Source organism: Macaca nemestrina, chromosome 4, assembly GCF_043159975.1.
Source record: "Macaca nemestrina isolate mMacNem1 chromosome 4, mMacNem.hap1, whole genome shotgun sequence".
NCBI lineage: Eukaryota > Metazoa > Chordata > Mammalia > Primates > Cercopithecidae > Macaca > Macaca nemestrina.
Genome location: NC_092128.1, coordinates 129,206,368 through 129,223,218, shown reverse-complemented (window position 1 = coordinate 129,223,218; position 16,851 = coordinate 129,206,368). Strand labels below are relative to the sequence as shown.

The window sequence follows — 16,851 nt, the reverse complement described above, 5'->3', positions numbered from 1 at the left end:
TTTCACACCCACCCTTGGTGATGAAATGTTAAATATGTACTGGTGGATATTACTTTACTGAATATTGACTAGTGAATATTAAGTATTTATTGTCACCTTTCAGACATGAACTTATGAATTCAACAGGTGAAGATTTACAACTTGATAAATCAGCTTCGTGAGGTACGTTTTCAGTCTTAAGTCAGATTAGAAGATTATGTGAAGTAATTAACGCGTAACATTGATTTCTTTTAATGGTGGCTTCCACATGAAGTAATATGCCTCTGAGTATTAATTATGTCCTCGGACAGGAGAATTCATGTTGTCAAAATTCTCATACTCTTTAGAATGAGAAACTCATTTTCTTTTTATTAACCCGTTATAAATACATGTAAATATTGCACTTATTGGTAGACAAAACTGAAAGAACAATATTTGTCCTACTTTTGACATGCCAGATTTATCTGGCATAATGCATTGAACAGGTTATTATTGAAGTCTACACCAGTCAACTGAACAAGCATTCATCAAATGTCCATGATATGCAGGACATAACAAGTTTTCTTTTAGAGTATGGAGCCGTGCATATTATCTTTTAATTAGATGACTTAGTTAGATATGTTTTTAAAGAAATAGAAATAATTGATTTTCTTGTTTTGGCTCTGGAGTGGAGTGGGGATAAAACATAATGGAATCACACTGTTTAGATTTAATAAAATGGAAAGATTGCAGCAAGATCATATCCCTAGTCTCCCCATAGCAAATGTCACCTATGTCACCTGCTAGCTGTTTTTTTTTGTTTTGTTTTTTTGTTTTTTGTTTTTTAAGATGGAGTTTTGTTCTGTCACCCATGCTGGAGTGCAGTGGTACGATCTCAGCTCATGGCAAGCTTACCTCCTGGGATCAAGCAATTCTCCTTGCCTCAGCCTCCTAAGTAGCTGGGATTACAGGCCCCTGCCACCACGGCTGCCTCATTTTTGTATTTGTTGTAGAGTTGGCGTTTCACCATTTTGGCCAGACTGGCCTCGAACTCCTGACCTCAGGAGATTCACCCGCCTCAGCCTCCCAAAGTGCTGGGATTATGGGTGTGAGTCACTGCACTTGGATTTAATGCGATATTTCACTACAGACTTTGATAAACAGAATATTAGCATTTTTGGTGTTCTTTTTGTTTTACTCATACTATTTTTCTTTGGACTCAATTACAATAACAGAATTAAAGATCAAAGTGTAAAAGTTAAAGACCAATACGGATTCAGTAATTATTCTTTTCTATATATTGTGTTTAAATGCTATCCCTTTTTCTTTTTGCCCTTATAGCTCGAGCTGTAAAAGCCAAAGGTCCAGTGATGATCCCATACCCTTTTTTCCAGTCTCATGTTGAAGATTTTTATGTAGAAGGCCTTCCCAAAGGAAATTTTTTTTTTTTTTTTTTTTTTTTTGAGATGGAGTTTTCACTCTTGTCGCCCAGGGTGGAGTTCAATGGTGCAACCTTGGCTCACTGCAACCTCTGCCTCCTGGGTTCAAGCGATTCTCCTGCCTTAGCCTCCCAAGTTGCTGGGATTACAGGTGCCCACCACCATGCCAGGCTACTTTTTGTGTTTTTAGTGGAGATGGGGTTTCACCATGTTGGCCAGGCCGGTCTTGAACTCCTGACCTCAGGTGATCTTCCCGCCTCAGCCTCCCAAAGTGCTGGGATTACAGGCGTGAACCCATGCCCAGCCAGGAATTTTGTTTTTTTAAGAAGGCTGTCTACTAATGGAATTCCTGGCCTTGAGAGGATATTACTTTTGAAGGAAAGGATTTCTTTTGTTAATAGAAGGTAAGATTCTTGGATTCTTACAGGACTCTTATCTCTGTTCTGAGTAATCCATCTTTTTTATTGTTGACCAATAGTCATACCACTAGGGTTATATTTAATTAAGTCTGAGTTATTTTATGTTTTTTTGGGTTTTGTTTTGTTTTGTTTTGTTTTGTTTTTAAGACTGAATTTTGCTCTCATTGCCCTGGCTTAAGGGTGATGGTATGACCTCAGGTCACCACATTCTCTGCCTTCCAGGTTCAAGCAATTCTCCTGCCTCAGCCTCCTGAGTAGCTGGGTTTACAGGCATGTGCCACCATGCCTGGCTAATTTTTTGTATTTTTAGTAGAGATGGTGTTTCACCAGGTTGACCAGGATGGTCTCAAACTCTTGACCTTGGGTGATCCACCTGCCTTGGCCTCCCAAAGTGCTGAGATTACAGAGATGAGCCACCGTGCCTGGCCTGGGCCTGCTTCTCTTTTTCTTTTTTTACATTAGCAGCTTAAAATTGGTGCCTTATTCAGACACAAGCAAAAGAATATTAGCCCGCTTTGGAAATAGGTGTGAGCCCATATATGATTTTCCTAGTTTCTCCTCCCCCTTCGCTTTTTGCTCTCTTGTTAGTATGTTAATTGTTTTCTCTCTCTGAATCTTTTTTCCGCATTTCTTTGGCAGACATTTTTACTTGTCTTGGAAGAGTAGGTGAAGAGCTGTTTTTAGGACTCTTTGAAGGGGTACAGTATGGATGACAGTCTTGGCTAATGGTAACCAGATCCAGGGAGCCAGGGTCAGCGTGAGCTAGCATCAGTGCAAATTAGCAAAGCACTGGCACTCAGTGGCAGGAATACAAGTGACCGCAAAGTGTTAAACACATCTGGAAAGGGATACTGACATCATCCTCAGAATCTGTGGGGAATACACATAGCTTGTAAGACCCATTCCTCTTTGACCCTATAAAGGTTCTTTAAAGAATAATACCCTTAGCGGTTTTCTAGCCAGCTTGCCTGCTTGTTTATCTTTGAGGACAACATGCCTTGTGGAGCTCCACAGGCCCCAGAGGTGTATGAATTCTGCACTTGAAAGTGCTGAAGCTGAGAGACTGGATCTTGGTAGACCCCAAGAGGTCTGCTTTTCCTCTACTCATTGTTCCTTTTTTTCCTGGCAGCTGGCATTGCTGTTTAAATGGGTTGTTCTTTGCTGTTTAAGTTGTTTGGTAGTGGTGTGTCAGGATTTGGGTTTTCTGAATACTTTCCCAGCTGGTGACTTGAGTGGTGGTTGGGGAGGAGCTGTTTTAGGGCTGTTCTGGAGCTGTTGAGTCGGGTGTATGGATACTCACAGCTCCTCTGTTGAGGAGAATGCTGTTCTCATTGTGCTGCCTTTGGTGGTGCTGTGTGTGGCCCTTTAGATGTGGGTGGAAGTGAGTTGGGGCAGTTAATGAGATCTTTTTTAGGTGCTTTTGCTAAAGCAGCCTGCACTACAGGATTCATTGTGACTTTTTTACTTACCTGCGCATATTTCTCTGCTAGCCTTTGCTATCTTTCTCATGCCTTTGATTTTCCCAGCTCCACTTGGTTGAATTTACGTAAGTGTTCTGCTGTGGTTTAAATACGTTCTCCAAAGTTTATGTGCTGGAAACTCAGTCCTCAATGCAACAGTTTGGATGTGGGGCCTAATAAGAGAGCCCTCATGAATGAGTTAATGTTGTTATTGTGGTAATAGATAAGTAATCACAGAGTGGGGTTATTATAAAAGAGAGTTTAGCCCCTTTTGCCGTCTTGCTTTCTTGCAGTCTCTTTTCCTTCTGCCTTTTGTCGTGGGATGATGCAGCAAGAAGACCCTTACCAGATGCAGGTCCCTCAACCTTGGAATTTCTAGCATCCAGAACTGTAAGAAATAAAATTCCTTTCCTTTCCTTTCCTTTCCTTTCCTTTCCTTTCCTTTCCTTTCCTTTCCTTTCCTTTCCTTTCCTTCCTTCTTTCCCTTCTCCTCCCTTTTCTTCCTCTCTTCCTTTCTCCTCCCTTCTCTTCCCTTCCTCTCCTACTCTCTCTCTCTCCCTGCCTCCTTCTCTCCCTTCCTCCTTCCCTCTTTCCCCTCCTTCCCTTCCTTTCTTCCCTTCCTTCCCTTCCTTCCATTCCTTCCTTTCCTTCCCTCCTTCCCTTTTTCTCTCCTTCCCTCCTTCCTTCCTTTTTTTTCCTTCATTCCTTTTTTTCTTTGTATAAATTATGCAGTCTGTGGCATTCTTTTATAGCAGCATGAAATAGACAAAGACAGACTTCATTTTCAAGAGCAAGCCCTTTTGTAGTTTCTGAGCGAATTATGACTGCAAAGGAAGTTCTATAGGTAGCCTCAGATCCACCACCTAGGAAGCATGCTGCCAAACAGTCCTAGCATCTAGGATTCGATCAAGTGCTGGGCAACATAATACCTCTGCAATTTAGTACCCGCTATGTACCTCCAGTTGGCTCAGCCCATCGGGGCTAAAACTACCCCTCATATCCTAGTGTCTCTTGTAGGCAGAAGCCTTGCCTAAACCCTAAGCTGCTTGGCTCACATTCTGTCTGGTGCTTTTTTTGGAGGGGGTTTAAATATACACAAAAGAAATATGATGAACCTCCATGTACCCAACCCACAGATTAAGCAGTTACCTCCATTTTTTTTTAGATTTGTTTCATCTTCTTCAATCCCCCTAAAAATGTATGTTTGTAAGGGGAAAACTGAATAAATAGCTAATTCTCCACCCTACCTCTCATTTTAAGTCACTTTTCAGAGTAGTAAGTTAGTAACCTAATAACCTTCCCTCTAGTGACCAATAGTTTTTTTCTGAATACCATTGTGAACTCATTATTGTTTGCATTTGATGTATTTCAGGCCATTGCAGTCTTTATTGTTTTGGATGCTTACATTGTCTCATCTAGGTTAATAATTATCTCTTCAAGTTGACTCTCCTGTCTTTTTGACATGATCCTGTTAGACTTTGATGGCTTCCTTGCTTTCTGGCAAAAAAGATGTTTGGATCAATATACTGTACTGTACATGGAGTCAGCCATTTCTCTAGGGGGACTTGATTCCTTTTAGTAGAGAACACAGTTTGGGGTCTTGGACTGAATGACTTGTGAACCTCCTCTCCTGAGACTATAGCCTGTATCTTTGCATATAGCCCGTTTGGAGCTCTTGCTGAGCACTAACAGATCTCCTAAAACTCCTATGTAGTTCTGCCTCACTCTTACAAAGATTCATCTCTTGAGAGTTTTGTGCTGTGTCCCCAGATGTGGTCTTTCTGGTTCTGAAGCTTTTGTTTCAATCACCCTGAATTTCACCAGCCTTATGCATGCCGTACTTTGGATTGCTAACCCGCCCTCACTGGAGCCAATTTCTCTGGTTAGAATAGTTGCCACGACCCATGCCTAATACTCTAGTAAACAAGTTTCTACCTGGGCTTAGGTTAACTTTTGCTCCTTTGGGCCCTGTGCTCTACCAGCATTCCATTTTTTCTGAAACTCTCCCTCACCTCAAGAACTTATCTGTTCTTTAATGGTTTACTGCTGCTTCCTGGGTTCGACAGAACCCAGTTCAGGAGTTTCTGTTTTAGTTTGAGATCTTATAAGCCTGTCTCATCAGGTTGGTGTCAGCCCAGCTCTAGGGTTAGGCAGAATTGGGTGGGGGCTGTAGTGCATTTTTGGCACAGCATGTACCTGGCTGACTAGTTATCTGTCTTTTCTTTCCTGCTGCAATTCATGGGTCTTAACATCTTCTGAATGGTGTTTAGTAGGTCATCCTGTTGATTTCCTGCTAGGGAATAGTATACTCTGGCTCTGTGCCATTGGCCAACGGACTTAAGGGTAGATGACAGGCTGCATTTTTGTTAAACGGAACAATATGAAGAGATGGCTTTGTAAATAAAAAAGACTTGGCAGCAGGGCCCATTTGAATGGTTGATCTTTGGCTCCTATGTTGATATAGGCAGATCCTTGATGGGAATTTGGAATGATATTAGATCACTGGTACATCAAGTCATCCTCAAGGTTGTCTGTGTGACAGTCTTGAATGATATTTTGTGAATCTTTGGAGATTCTCTGTATAGGGTTTAATCATTTAATTATTTTAGTCGAGCCTGTTTAGTTTCTTTGCAAGGAGATAAGAAATGTGAAAGAGATGGAGACATTAGGGAAAAAAGCCAGGAGCCTTGTTTCCCCACCCTCTACTTGGGTTCTGGAACTGTACTCATAGGTGAGTAGTGAGGAGCTGGGCCCAAGCACATTAATCCTAGATCTAGCTCTGCTTTGCATTTTCTCCAGTTCTTGTATCAAATTCACTGCAAGCCACCCGGAGTAGTATGTAGAGGAGTCATTCAGGACCATGCTTATACTTCATTATATCAAATGGGAGATCCAGTAATTTATAGCCTGTGATTTCTGGAGTCTGGAGATGGCTCTGCATAAGCTTTGCTGAAGCAGATTTTATTACATTAGAAGAGAACCTACTGGCTGCATCCTACACTGGAAACTTTTAGATGCTAATAAGGAGGTCATGTAAAGGTCACAGAATGACTCTGGAATCCATTCCCTGCCAAGAAAGAATAATGACATTCTAGCTTGGCCTCTTTTCATTTCCCTTTGATTTTGAGTAATAAATTATCTCTTCACTTCCCAGCTGAACAGTTTGGGAGTCTCTATTCCCTAGAAAGACTCTGGTCACATGCCCATCAGATTAAATTAGGTGAAAACTCTTTGGCCTTAATGAATGTTAAAGAATTTCAAAGGGCTAATGGAAATTCTTCTAGAAGTAACTGCAACCTCCGCCTTCCAGGTTCAAGCGATTTTCCTGCCTCAGCCTCCTGAGTAGCTGGGATTACAGGCATCCACCGCCACGCCCAGCTAAGTTTTGTATTTCTGGTAGAGATGGGGTTTCACCATGTTGGCCAGGCTGATCTAGAACTTTTGACTTCAAGTAATCCGCCCACCTTGGCCTCCCAAAGTGCTGGGATTACAGGCGTGAGCCACTGCACCCGGTTAAACTCGTTTTTCATGTTCCCTGCATAGGTCAGGGTCTTAGGTAGAGATTCATTCTAGCAGAACTCCCTGGATTTTAAGGCAGGCATTCCATTTATTAATTAACAAAGGAGGCATATTTCTCCCCTGGTAACCTAAAGATTTAGGTCATTTTCTCAGGGACTCCATTTCCACTGTGAGAGTTCTTGGAAAACTAAGCAGAGGATGAGGAAAAAGTTGTAAACAAGTTTGCTAGTCTCTCCCTGTCCTACAAAAGAGTATACCTCTTCTGTAACCAGAAGATCCTTTTGATTAGTCAAGGCTGGGCAGACTGAGATGAGGGTGTGTGTGTGTGTGTTTGTGTGTGTGTGTGTTGAGACAGGGTCTCACTCTGTCACCCAGGCTGGAGTTCTGTGGTGAGATCAGAGCTCACTGAAGCTTCCACTTCTTGGGCTCAAGCGATCCTCCTATTTCAGCCTCCAGAGTAGCTGGGACTATAGGAATGTGTTACCACACCCAGTTCATTTTCTAATTTTTTGTGGAGATGAGGTTTCACTGTGTTGCCCAGGCTGGTCTTGAACTCCTGGCCTCACGGGGTCCTCCTGCCTTTGTCTCCCAGTGGCTGGGATTATCGGTATGAGCCACCTCACCTGACCTGCAATGATTTTTCAACAATGTACTTTCTCTTTTACAGAGCCGCCTAAGCTAAAGATTCCCTTGAGAACAGGTACCGTCCTGTTTTTTCATGGCCTTTCTTCCATTTGTGGTTCTTGCCAAGTGAAATTTCAATGACAGCTTATCAAGATGGATAAACCCAAGTTTCCCAGTGCTGGAATATAGAAAATGGATGGACAAGTAAGTCCCACTCAGCAGCCATAGCCCAGGCATGGGGACCTCAACACACCTGAGCCCCAGACATCACCTTTCATTGTGAGTAGCTCTGAGATGACACTTCTGCTGTTCCCAATTCCAGCATTAATTGGACTAGATAGTTATTTTATGAAGAATTTTCCTATGCCACAATCCTGACCATATCTTCAAATGAACAGAAAAATTCTATTAATAAGTCAACCTTCTGTCTCACTCTGTTGCCCAGACTGGAGTGCAGTGGTGCAATTATGGCTCACTGCAGCCTCAACCTCCTGGGCTCAAGCCTCACAAGTAGCTGGGACTCCAGGTACTTGTCACCACCCCTCACTCATTTTCCCATTTGTTTTGTGTGGGATTCCACAGGACTCACTTTGAAAACTTGAGTATGCTTGGATTTTGGTATACACAGAACATATGGGGGAGCTGGAACTAATCCCCCCACATACCAAGGGACAAATTGTATCTGTTTTTGCAATTATACTGTAGGATACATTATGTTCCATGACAATGGTAATTTTTAATGACAATTTTTAATTGAGTGAAATTACCATAAAAATAATAATAGTAGCAGCTAATATTTACTGAGCTATTACTAGGTACCTGTAAATACCATCGATTTTTAAATTCCCCATAACTCTTCCTTATTTCACTTAATCACTCTATCTTAAATTACTCATGCTTGCTTCAGTAGCACACGTACTTAAGTTGGAACAATAGAGAGATTGGCATGGCCTCTGTGAAAGAATGACGTGCAAATTTGTGAAGCATTCCATATTTTTAAAAAAAGAGAGAAAAAAATTATTCCCAGATTTTCATTGTGTTTGTGCATATGACCTTTTGTTTAGGTTGAATTATATCCAAAGATGATATTTCCAGAAGTGAGATTACTGTGAATCACAGGATATGAGTGTTCTTATTACCCTTGATGTAAATTGCCGAGCTTTCAGGCATGGTGGCTGTCAGCTTATATAATTCTAGCACTTTGGGAGGCTGAGGTGGCAGGATTGCTTGAGGCCAGGAGTTGGAGGAGGCAGTATAATGAATCACTGTGTGTATTTAAAAAAAATTTCCAAGCCTTATCCTGGAAGGCTTATATACAGTTTAAACACCATTAATACTACAAGAAAATGGCTATTTCAGTGCACCTTCACGGGCACATGTATTTAACAAGTTATTTTCTGTATGATAAATAAAAGATCTCATATTACTATGTCACCTTTTTTTTTTTTGAGACACAGTCTCGCTCTGTCGCCCAGGCTGGAGTGCAGTGGCATGATGTTGGCTCACTACACTGCAACCTCTCTGCCTCCCAGGTTCAAGTGATTCTCCTGCCTCAGCCTCCTGAGTAGCTGGGATTATAGGCACACGCCACCACGCCTGGCTAATTTTTGTATTGTTAGTAGAAACGGGGTTTCACCATGTTGATCAGGCCGGTCTCGAACTCCTGACCTTGTGATCTACCCACCTCAGCCTCCCAAAGTGCTGGATTACAGGCGTGAGCCACTCGCCCAGCCTATTTGTCACATTTTTTTAATCTTTTCTTATGTTAGCTTATTAGCTTTATTTCTTTGTTGTCCTTTTTTATTTTTTAATTTTTAATTTTTTTTTTTTTTTGAGATGAAGTCTTGCTCTGTCTCCCAGGCTTGAGTGTAGTGGCACAGTCTCAACTCACTGCAGCCTTGACCTCCTAGGCTCAGGTGATAGCTTCCACCTCAGTAGTTGGGACTGTAGGCACATGCCACTATGCCTGGCCAATTTTTGTTTTATTGTTTTTAGTACAGACGAGGTCTTACTTTGTTTCTTAGACTGGTCTGGAACTCCTGCCCTCAAGCGATCCCCCCCACCATCCCCTCCCAAAGTACTGGTATTATAAGCATGAGCCACCATGTCTGGGATGTCCATTCTTTTCCATTTATTTATAGAGTTAATTTGTCTTTTACTAATTTGATGATCTGTTTAATCTTAAATTATAAAAATAGTAAATATTTTTAAATAAAGAAGTGAAAATTTTCCTTTACTCTTTAGACCCATAATCTTATCTCAGGAAATAATTGCTGTTGAGAAAATGGGCCATATCCTTCAAGATACATACATGGTGATTGAACATCACTTCACATTTTCATATTTCGTGGACATTTGTGCCAATACCTGTTGATCTATCTTAATCCTTTTCATGGTTGCATGATATTTTATTACATGGATGTATCACAATGTACTAGTCAACTGCTGTAGGCATTTAGGCTCCTTCTAATATTTGCTTTGAGCTCTTTATATAATTAAAAATTAAACCCCTCAGCCAGGTGTGGCAGCTCACACCTGTAATCCCAGCACTTTGGAAGGTTGAGATGGGAGAACTGCCTGAGTGTGGGAGATCACCACCAGCCTGGTCCACATAGCGACACTTTGTCTCTACTAAAAATTAAAAAAAAAAAATGAGCTACACATTGCACTGTACACCTGTAGTCCCAGCTACTGGGGAGGCTAAGACTGGAGGATCACTTGAGCCTAGAAGGTCGAGGCTGCAGTAAGCTATGATCACACCACTACACTTTAGCTTTGGTAAGAGCAAGACTGCGTTTCTTAAACAAAATAAAAATTAGATGGGAATATTGCTCGAACCATGGAGGTTGAGGCTGCAGTTAACTGTGATTGCACCACTGCAGTCCAGCCTAGGCAATAGAGCAAGATCCTTTCCCTAAAAATAAAATAAAATATAAAAATAAAATAAAATAAAATAAAATTAAATTAAATTAAATTTAACCTTCTATCATATTTCCCAGTAAGACGTTCCCTCTTACGTTTCTCCTAGAAGCCCTTGAATTTTGTTTGCTTTTCACATACCATTTAAAACTTTTTAAGTACTGATGTCTGTCTGTGTCATCCCTCTTTTTTTTTTTTTTTTTTAAAGAATGTCTTTTTGTCACTTCCAGCTGGATCTACCATGAAAGACTTCAGAGTCCAGGAAGAGAGACTGACTGGGCAACATGTTATTCAGATACAAAAAGACTTGCACTGTAACTCAAAAATGATCAAATGATAGTGCATGCATCAAGTGCAGTGAGAAGCTCTTCTGGAGGGTGAGAGAAGCTTCCAGTTAAGGTGACATTGAAGCCAGGTCCTGAAAGATGAAAGAGAGTTGTATGAGAGTGGGGAGGGAAGGGGGAGGTGAAAGGATGGGGAATGGGCTGGGATGGGATGGAGTGAGCAGCCCAGGCAGGGAAACCAGCACTGTACAGACCTGAACAATGAAGATGGCACATTTTGTTCAGAGAATGGTGAATTAAGTGTGGCAGGAATGCTTTGGAGAAATGGTCATTTGCTTGTCTGGAATTTTGCCTGAGACCTCATTACAGTTTCTAAGTTTTTTATGTTATCATGCATCACTGTCCTTGTCAAACAGTATGATGATCACAATAACATCAAGCATAATATTTCATTAATTCTCACAAAAACAGGTAGGTGCCACAGTTATCCCCATTATATGCACAAAATGATGAAGACTTGGGGTTAATGAGCGATTTGCCCAAGCTCACCTGGTTATTAAGAATGAGTCATATGTTAGGTCTGGTCTGACTTTAATGCTTGCCTTGTTCATGAGCACCATGCATTGTCTCTCCTATGCAGTTAAGCAGGTAGACAGGTGAGAGAAGAACTCATGTTTCTCTCTACTCACATGCTTCTGACCAAATGTGTGTGTGGAGTTTCTACACCAATTCTCCAACTCTCTGGATACCAACTGCGTATTCCACAATTCCATTCCAATACTACCTCGGGTTAATGCAGACCTCACAGGTTAGGGGCTCAGTCCCACGAGACCACCCTCACTTCAGATGCCAATTGCAAGTCCTAGGTTGTCACCTGTATTTCGACCAACCAGTTAGAAATCAGGGTTTCCCATGACACAGAACTTAGAAAAGCAGGATTTTTTTTCTTTTCTTTTCTTTTCTTTTTTTTTTTTAAGAGACAGGGCCTCACTCTGTTGTCCAGGCTGGTGTGCAATGGTGCAGTCATAGCTCATTGAAGCCTCAACCTCCAGGGCTGAAGTGATTCTCCTGCTTCAGCCTCTCAAGGAGCTGGAATTACAGAGTTCCCACCACCACATCTGGCTAATTTATTTTTTGTATAGATGGGGTCTTCTTATGTTTCCCAAGCTCTTCCTAAGCTCAAGTGATTCCGCCCACCTCTGCCTTCCAGAGTCCTGGGATTACAAGCATGAACCACCGCATGTGCCAGCTTATTTTCTATTACTGGCTTAATGTAAAGGCTCTATCTCAGGAACAGCCAATGAAAGAGATGCACAGGACAAGGTAAGTGGGGAGGGGCACAGAGCTTCCATGCCCTCTGTTGGGCATGCCACCCTCCCAGGACCTCCTTGTGTTCAGCAATGTGGAAGCTCTCCAAACCCTGCTGTTTGGGTTTTTATGGAGGCATGATTGATAAAATCATTGGCCATTGGTAGTTAAGTCAATCTCCAGTTCCTTTTGCCTCCTGGAGTTCAGCAGGTGAGGCTGAAAGTTCCAAGCCTCAAAAAATGTGGTTGGGGCCGGGCGCGGCAGTTCACGCCTATAATTCTAGCAGTTTGGGAGGCCAAGGCATGTGATTCACTTGAGGTCAGGAGTTTGAGACCAGCCTGACCAACATGGTGAAACCCCGTCTCTACTAAAAATAACAAAAATTAGCTGGGCGTTATGGCACATCCCTATAATTCCAGCTACTCAGGAGACTGAGGCAGGAGAATTGCTTGAACCCAGGAGGCGGAGGTTGCAGTGAGCTGAGATTGTGCCATTGCACTCCAGCCTGGGCGACAGAGCGAGACTCCGTCTCAAAAAAAAAAAAAAAAAAAATGCGGTTGGTTCCTCTGGCAGCCAGCCCTCCTTCTGAAGCAGTCTAGGAGCTTGCAGCCACTCTGTCAGTTCAACAGCATCCCACATGCATTCTTACCATGCTGCAGATCTGAAAGCCCTTAGAGGCTCTTGTGTCAGGAACCTGGGACTAAGACTAAATATCAAAACAGAAAATGCTCCTATTACCTTTGTCACTAAGGGCTTTATAAGAGCTTTAGAAGCTCTATGCCAGGAACCAGGGGCAGAGACCAAATATATATTTCTTTTCTTATATTTGAGACAGAGTCTCACTCTGCCACTGAGGCTGGAGTGCAGTGATGTGATCATAGCTCACTGCAGCCTTGACCTCCTAGGCTAACGCGATCCTCCACCTTAGCCTGTCCAATAGCTGGAACTACAGGCGTGCATCACCATGTCCAGCTGATTTTAATTTTAATTTTGTAAAGGCAGGGTCTTCCTATGTTCCCTAGGCTGATCTCAAACTCTTGACCTCAAACATTCCTTCCTCTTTGGCCTCCCAAAGTGTTGGGATTACAGATGGGAGCCCCCATGCCCACCAATCACAAGGATCTTTATAAGAGAAAGAAGGAGATAAGAGAGTCAGAATTAGAGAAGGAGATGTGGTGATGGAAGAAGAGGTCAGAGAGGGAGATTTGAAGATGCTGCACTTCTGGCCTTGAATATGGCATCAGGGGCCATCTTCAATGTGAGTCAAAGATTGGGGGTGGCTTCTAGAAGCTGGAAAAGGCAAGGGAGCACATTCTCTCTAGAGCCTCCAGAAGGAATGCAGCCCCTCTGACACCTGACTTTAGCCTTAATAGACCTAGTTGGGCTTCTGGCCCCTAGAACGGTAAGATGGTAGATTTATGGTGTTTGAAGGCACTAAATGTAGGGTATTTTGTTGTAGCAGCAAGAAAAAATGAACATGAAGCCAGGGCTTCATGTTACAGTTGCTCACACCTATAATCCCAGGATGTTAGGAGGCTGAGGTGGGAGGATCACTTGAGCCCAGGAGCTTAAGACTAGCCTGGGCAACATAATGAGACCTCATGTCTTAAAAAAAATTTTTTTAAAGGCTAGGCGTGGTGGCTCTCATTTGTAATCCCTGCAGTTTGGGAGGCTGAGGAGGGTGAATCACAAGGTCAGAAGTTCAAGACCAACCTGGCCAAGATGGTGAAACCCCATCTCTACTAAAAATACAAAAATCAGCCAGGTGTGGTGATGGGTACCTGTAATCCCAGCTACTCGGGAAGCTGAGTCAGAGAATCACTTGAACCCAAAAGGCAGATATTGCAGTGAGCCGAGATCGCGCCATTGCACTTCAGCCTGGGCGACCAAGACTGTGTCTCAGAAAAAAAAAAAAAAAAAAAAAAAAAAAAGCCAGGTGTTGTGGCATGCAGCTGTGGTCTCAGTTCCTAGGGAGGCTGAGGCGGGAGGATTGTTTAAACCTGGGAGATTGAGGTTGCTGTAAGCTGTGATTGCACCACTGTACTTCAGCCTGAGCAATAAAGCAAGACCTTGTTTCAAAAAGAAAGAAAGAAATGAGCATGGTGGGAATGGGGACAAATGGCAATGTTAAGTAGAGTGATCAGGGTTGGCCTCATAAGTGAATATTGAGCAAAAGTTTGAAGCAGGTGATGGAGCTGGCCAAGGTGCTGAAGGAAGAGCATTGTAGGCTGAGTCAACAGGATAAAGGCATTAGGAGGAAACTCCCTGGTGTGTCTGAGGCCCTGGAAGGAGGCCAGCGGAGCAAAGAGATAGAGGAAGCGAAGTCAGCGAGTAGACCAGGGAGTTGCTGGGCTGGAATCAGTACAGATCACGTAAGCCCTGGGATGCTATTGCTGGGGCTTTGGCCTTTGACTAAAATGGAACCACCGAGGGGTTCTGAACAGAGAGGCGACATGATCTGTCTCCTGATTTAAAAGCACGCCCTGGCTGCCAAGTTGAGGAAGACTCTAGGAAGATTTGGGTAGAATCATGGGGGCCAAGCTGTGGCAACATCCCGATGGGAGATGATAGTGGTCCTGACCGAGTGCATGGTGGTGGTGAGAGATGGTCAGAGCCTGGATACATGTTGAAGTCAGTCAATAGGATTTCCTGACAGACTGGATGTGAGCTGTGAGGGAAGGCAGGGGTCAAGGTTGAGTTTGATTCTAATTGAATTATTAATTTTTAAAAACCCTACTGCCTTTCCCAATCCTACCAAGTAAAGGATGCTGGATAAAAAAAATCCCAAGTCAGGTCAGGGTCAGTGGCTCACACCTATAGTTCCAACAGTTTGAGAGACAGAGATGGGAGTATGTTTTAAGGCCATGAGTTTGAGAGCAGCCTGGGCAACATAGCAAGACCTCCTCTCTACAAAAATAAAAGAAATTTAATAAAATAAAATAAATATAGCCGGGCATGGTGATGTGTACCCATGGCCCCAGTTACTCAGGAGGCTGAGGTGGGCAGATCTCTTGAGGCTAGGAGTTTGAGGCCAGCTTGGGCAACATAGCAAGACTTCTCTCTCTGCAAAAATCTTTTTTCAAAAGCCTGACATGGTGGTACTTGCCTGTATTCCCAGGTATTGGGGCGGCTGAGGCAGGAACATCTCTTGAGCCCAGTTGATCAAGACTACAGTGAGCTATGATTATACCACTGCACTCCATCCTGGGTGACACAGTGGGACGCTGTCTCAAAATGCAAATGAAATCTCAAGTCAGACCAGTCCCTTCTAGGCTATGTAGGCCTTGTAACCACATAGTGGCATGATCGGGTTTGTGTGGCTGTGGATGAGGAGACCCCTGCCTGATTGTCGTTGGCTATGTAATCAGTTTATTTTTCAATATAGTAATTAAATATATTTCATCATGGTCTCAGATATGTGTGGATTTTGGAATTCCCCTTGGAACAGGTTGTAACATCTTATTTGCTCCATCATTCCGTAATTTTTAAATCTGATCAGTTTTGAATAAGATCGGAATTGATATTAGACTACCTAGTCAGTTTTGATTATTGAGAAAATGAAATTGTGTTGTTTGCACTTTATCCAAGATTGGTGTCATGTTGGGTAAATCTAATCAATACTTGAACAAATGCAAAATTAGAGCTTTATCATGAAATACTATGTCATTCTTGAAGAAGATGCCATTTCTTTTCTTTTTTTTTTTTAAGATAGAGTCTTGCTGTTGTCACCTAGGCTGGAGTGCAATGGTGCGATTTTGGCTGGCTGCAACCTTTGCCTTCTGGGTTCAGGCAATTCTCCTGCTTCAGCCTCCCAAGTAGCTGAGATTGCAGGCGCCTGCCACCACACCCTGCTAATTTTTGTATTTTTAGTGGAGACAGGGTTTCACCATGTTGGCCAGGCTTGTCTCAAGCTCCTGACCTCAGGTGATCTGCCTGCCTCAGCCTCCCAAAGTGCAGGGATTACAGACGTGAGTCACCATGCCCGGCCTCCATTTATTTTTCGTAGTCTTTAATAAACAGCTGCTATCTTTGCAGACTTGCTATTTAGGCACTTAGGAGTTTTTCACTAGAATGCATGTGAAGAAAGACCATGGGTATTTGTAATGAATTTAGCATTCATTGTTTGACTACATGACTGTCCCCAGAGCTGTAACTTTACTAATGAAGTTTTTAGAAGCCACTTAGCTAGCAACTGAGCCTAACCAGCCACTCACCTTCCTTATTCAGTGCTGTTTTGTTCTTGCCTATTTCTTCTCCAACTTGGCTACACTCACAAAGTGATACAAACTTGCATTTGTTTTCTTTCCTTTTTAGAGACAGGGTCTTGCTCTGTTAGGCTGCAGTACAATGACATGGTCATGGTTCACTGTAGCCTCAAACTCCTGGGCTCAAACAGTTTTCCCACTTCAGTCTCCCAAGTAGCTGGGACTACAGACATGTGCCACCATGCCCAGCTAATTTTTTCATTTTTGATCGTAGAGATGGGATCTTGCCAGGTTGCTCAGACTGGGCTCAAAACTCCTGACCTCAAGTGATCCTCCTGCCTCAGCCTCCCAAAGTGCTGGGATTACAGGCAGGCATGACCACCTGTGCCCAGCCCCCTATTATTATTATTTTAAATAATAGCTTTATTAAAATATTATTCACATGCCATTCACTTTATTTATTGAAATCTGCAAGTCAGTAGGTTTTAGAATATTCAGAGAGCTGCGCATCGATCACCACAGTGACTTTTAGAACCTTTTATTACCCTATAGAGAAATCCATACCCCTTAGCAACTACCTTCTACTCCCCCCACCTGCCTTGGCCTCCAGCCTTAGGCAACCTTTGATTCATTTTTTGTCACTATGGATTTGCCTAATCTGGTCAAATGGAATTGTACAATATGTGATCTTTTGTGGCTTTTTTTTTTTCCCTCTT

General features: G+C 42.7%; 1 long non-coding RNA gene and 1 pseudogene across 9 annotated transcripts in view; both read left to right on the top strand.

Moving 5' to 3' along the window:
- Positions 1 to 26: 26 nt before the first annotated feature.
- Positions 27 to 16,851, top strand: part of LOC105470439 (uncharacterized) — a 30,789-nt gene continuing 13,964 nt past the window's right edge. For 6 of the 9 annotated variants that reach the window (XR_011622450.1, XR_011622454.1, XR_011622452.1 and 3 more), the window contains exons 1-6: positions 84 to 162; positions 1,300 to 1,801; positions 3,570 to 3,666; positions 7,463 to 7,698; positions 10,569 to 10,715; positions 11,833 to 11,945. This is a non-coding gene — a long non-coding RNA (uncharacterized lncRNA). Of the gene's footprint in view, positions 163 to 1,299; positions 1,802 to 3,569; positions 3,667 to 7,462; positions 7,699 to 10,568; positions 10,738 to 11,832; positions 11,946 to 16,851 lie in introns of all 9 variants that reach the window. The other 3 variants (XR_011622455.1, XR_011622453.1, XR_011622451.1) reach the window with 3 other exon arrangements.
- LOC112424718 (U6 spliceosomal RNA) lies at positions 8,318 to 8,417 on the top strand (annotated as a pseudogene).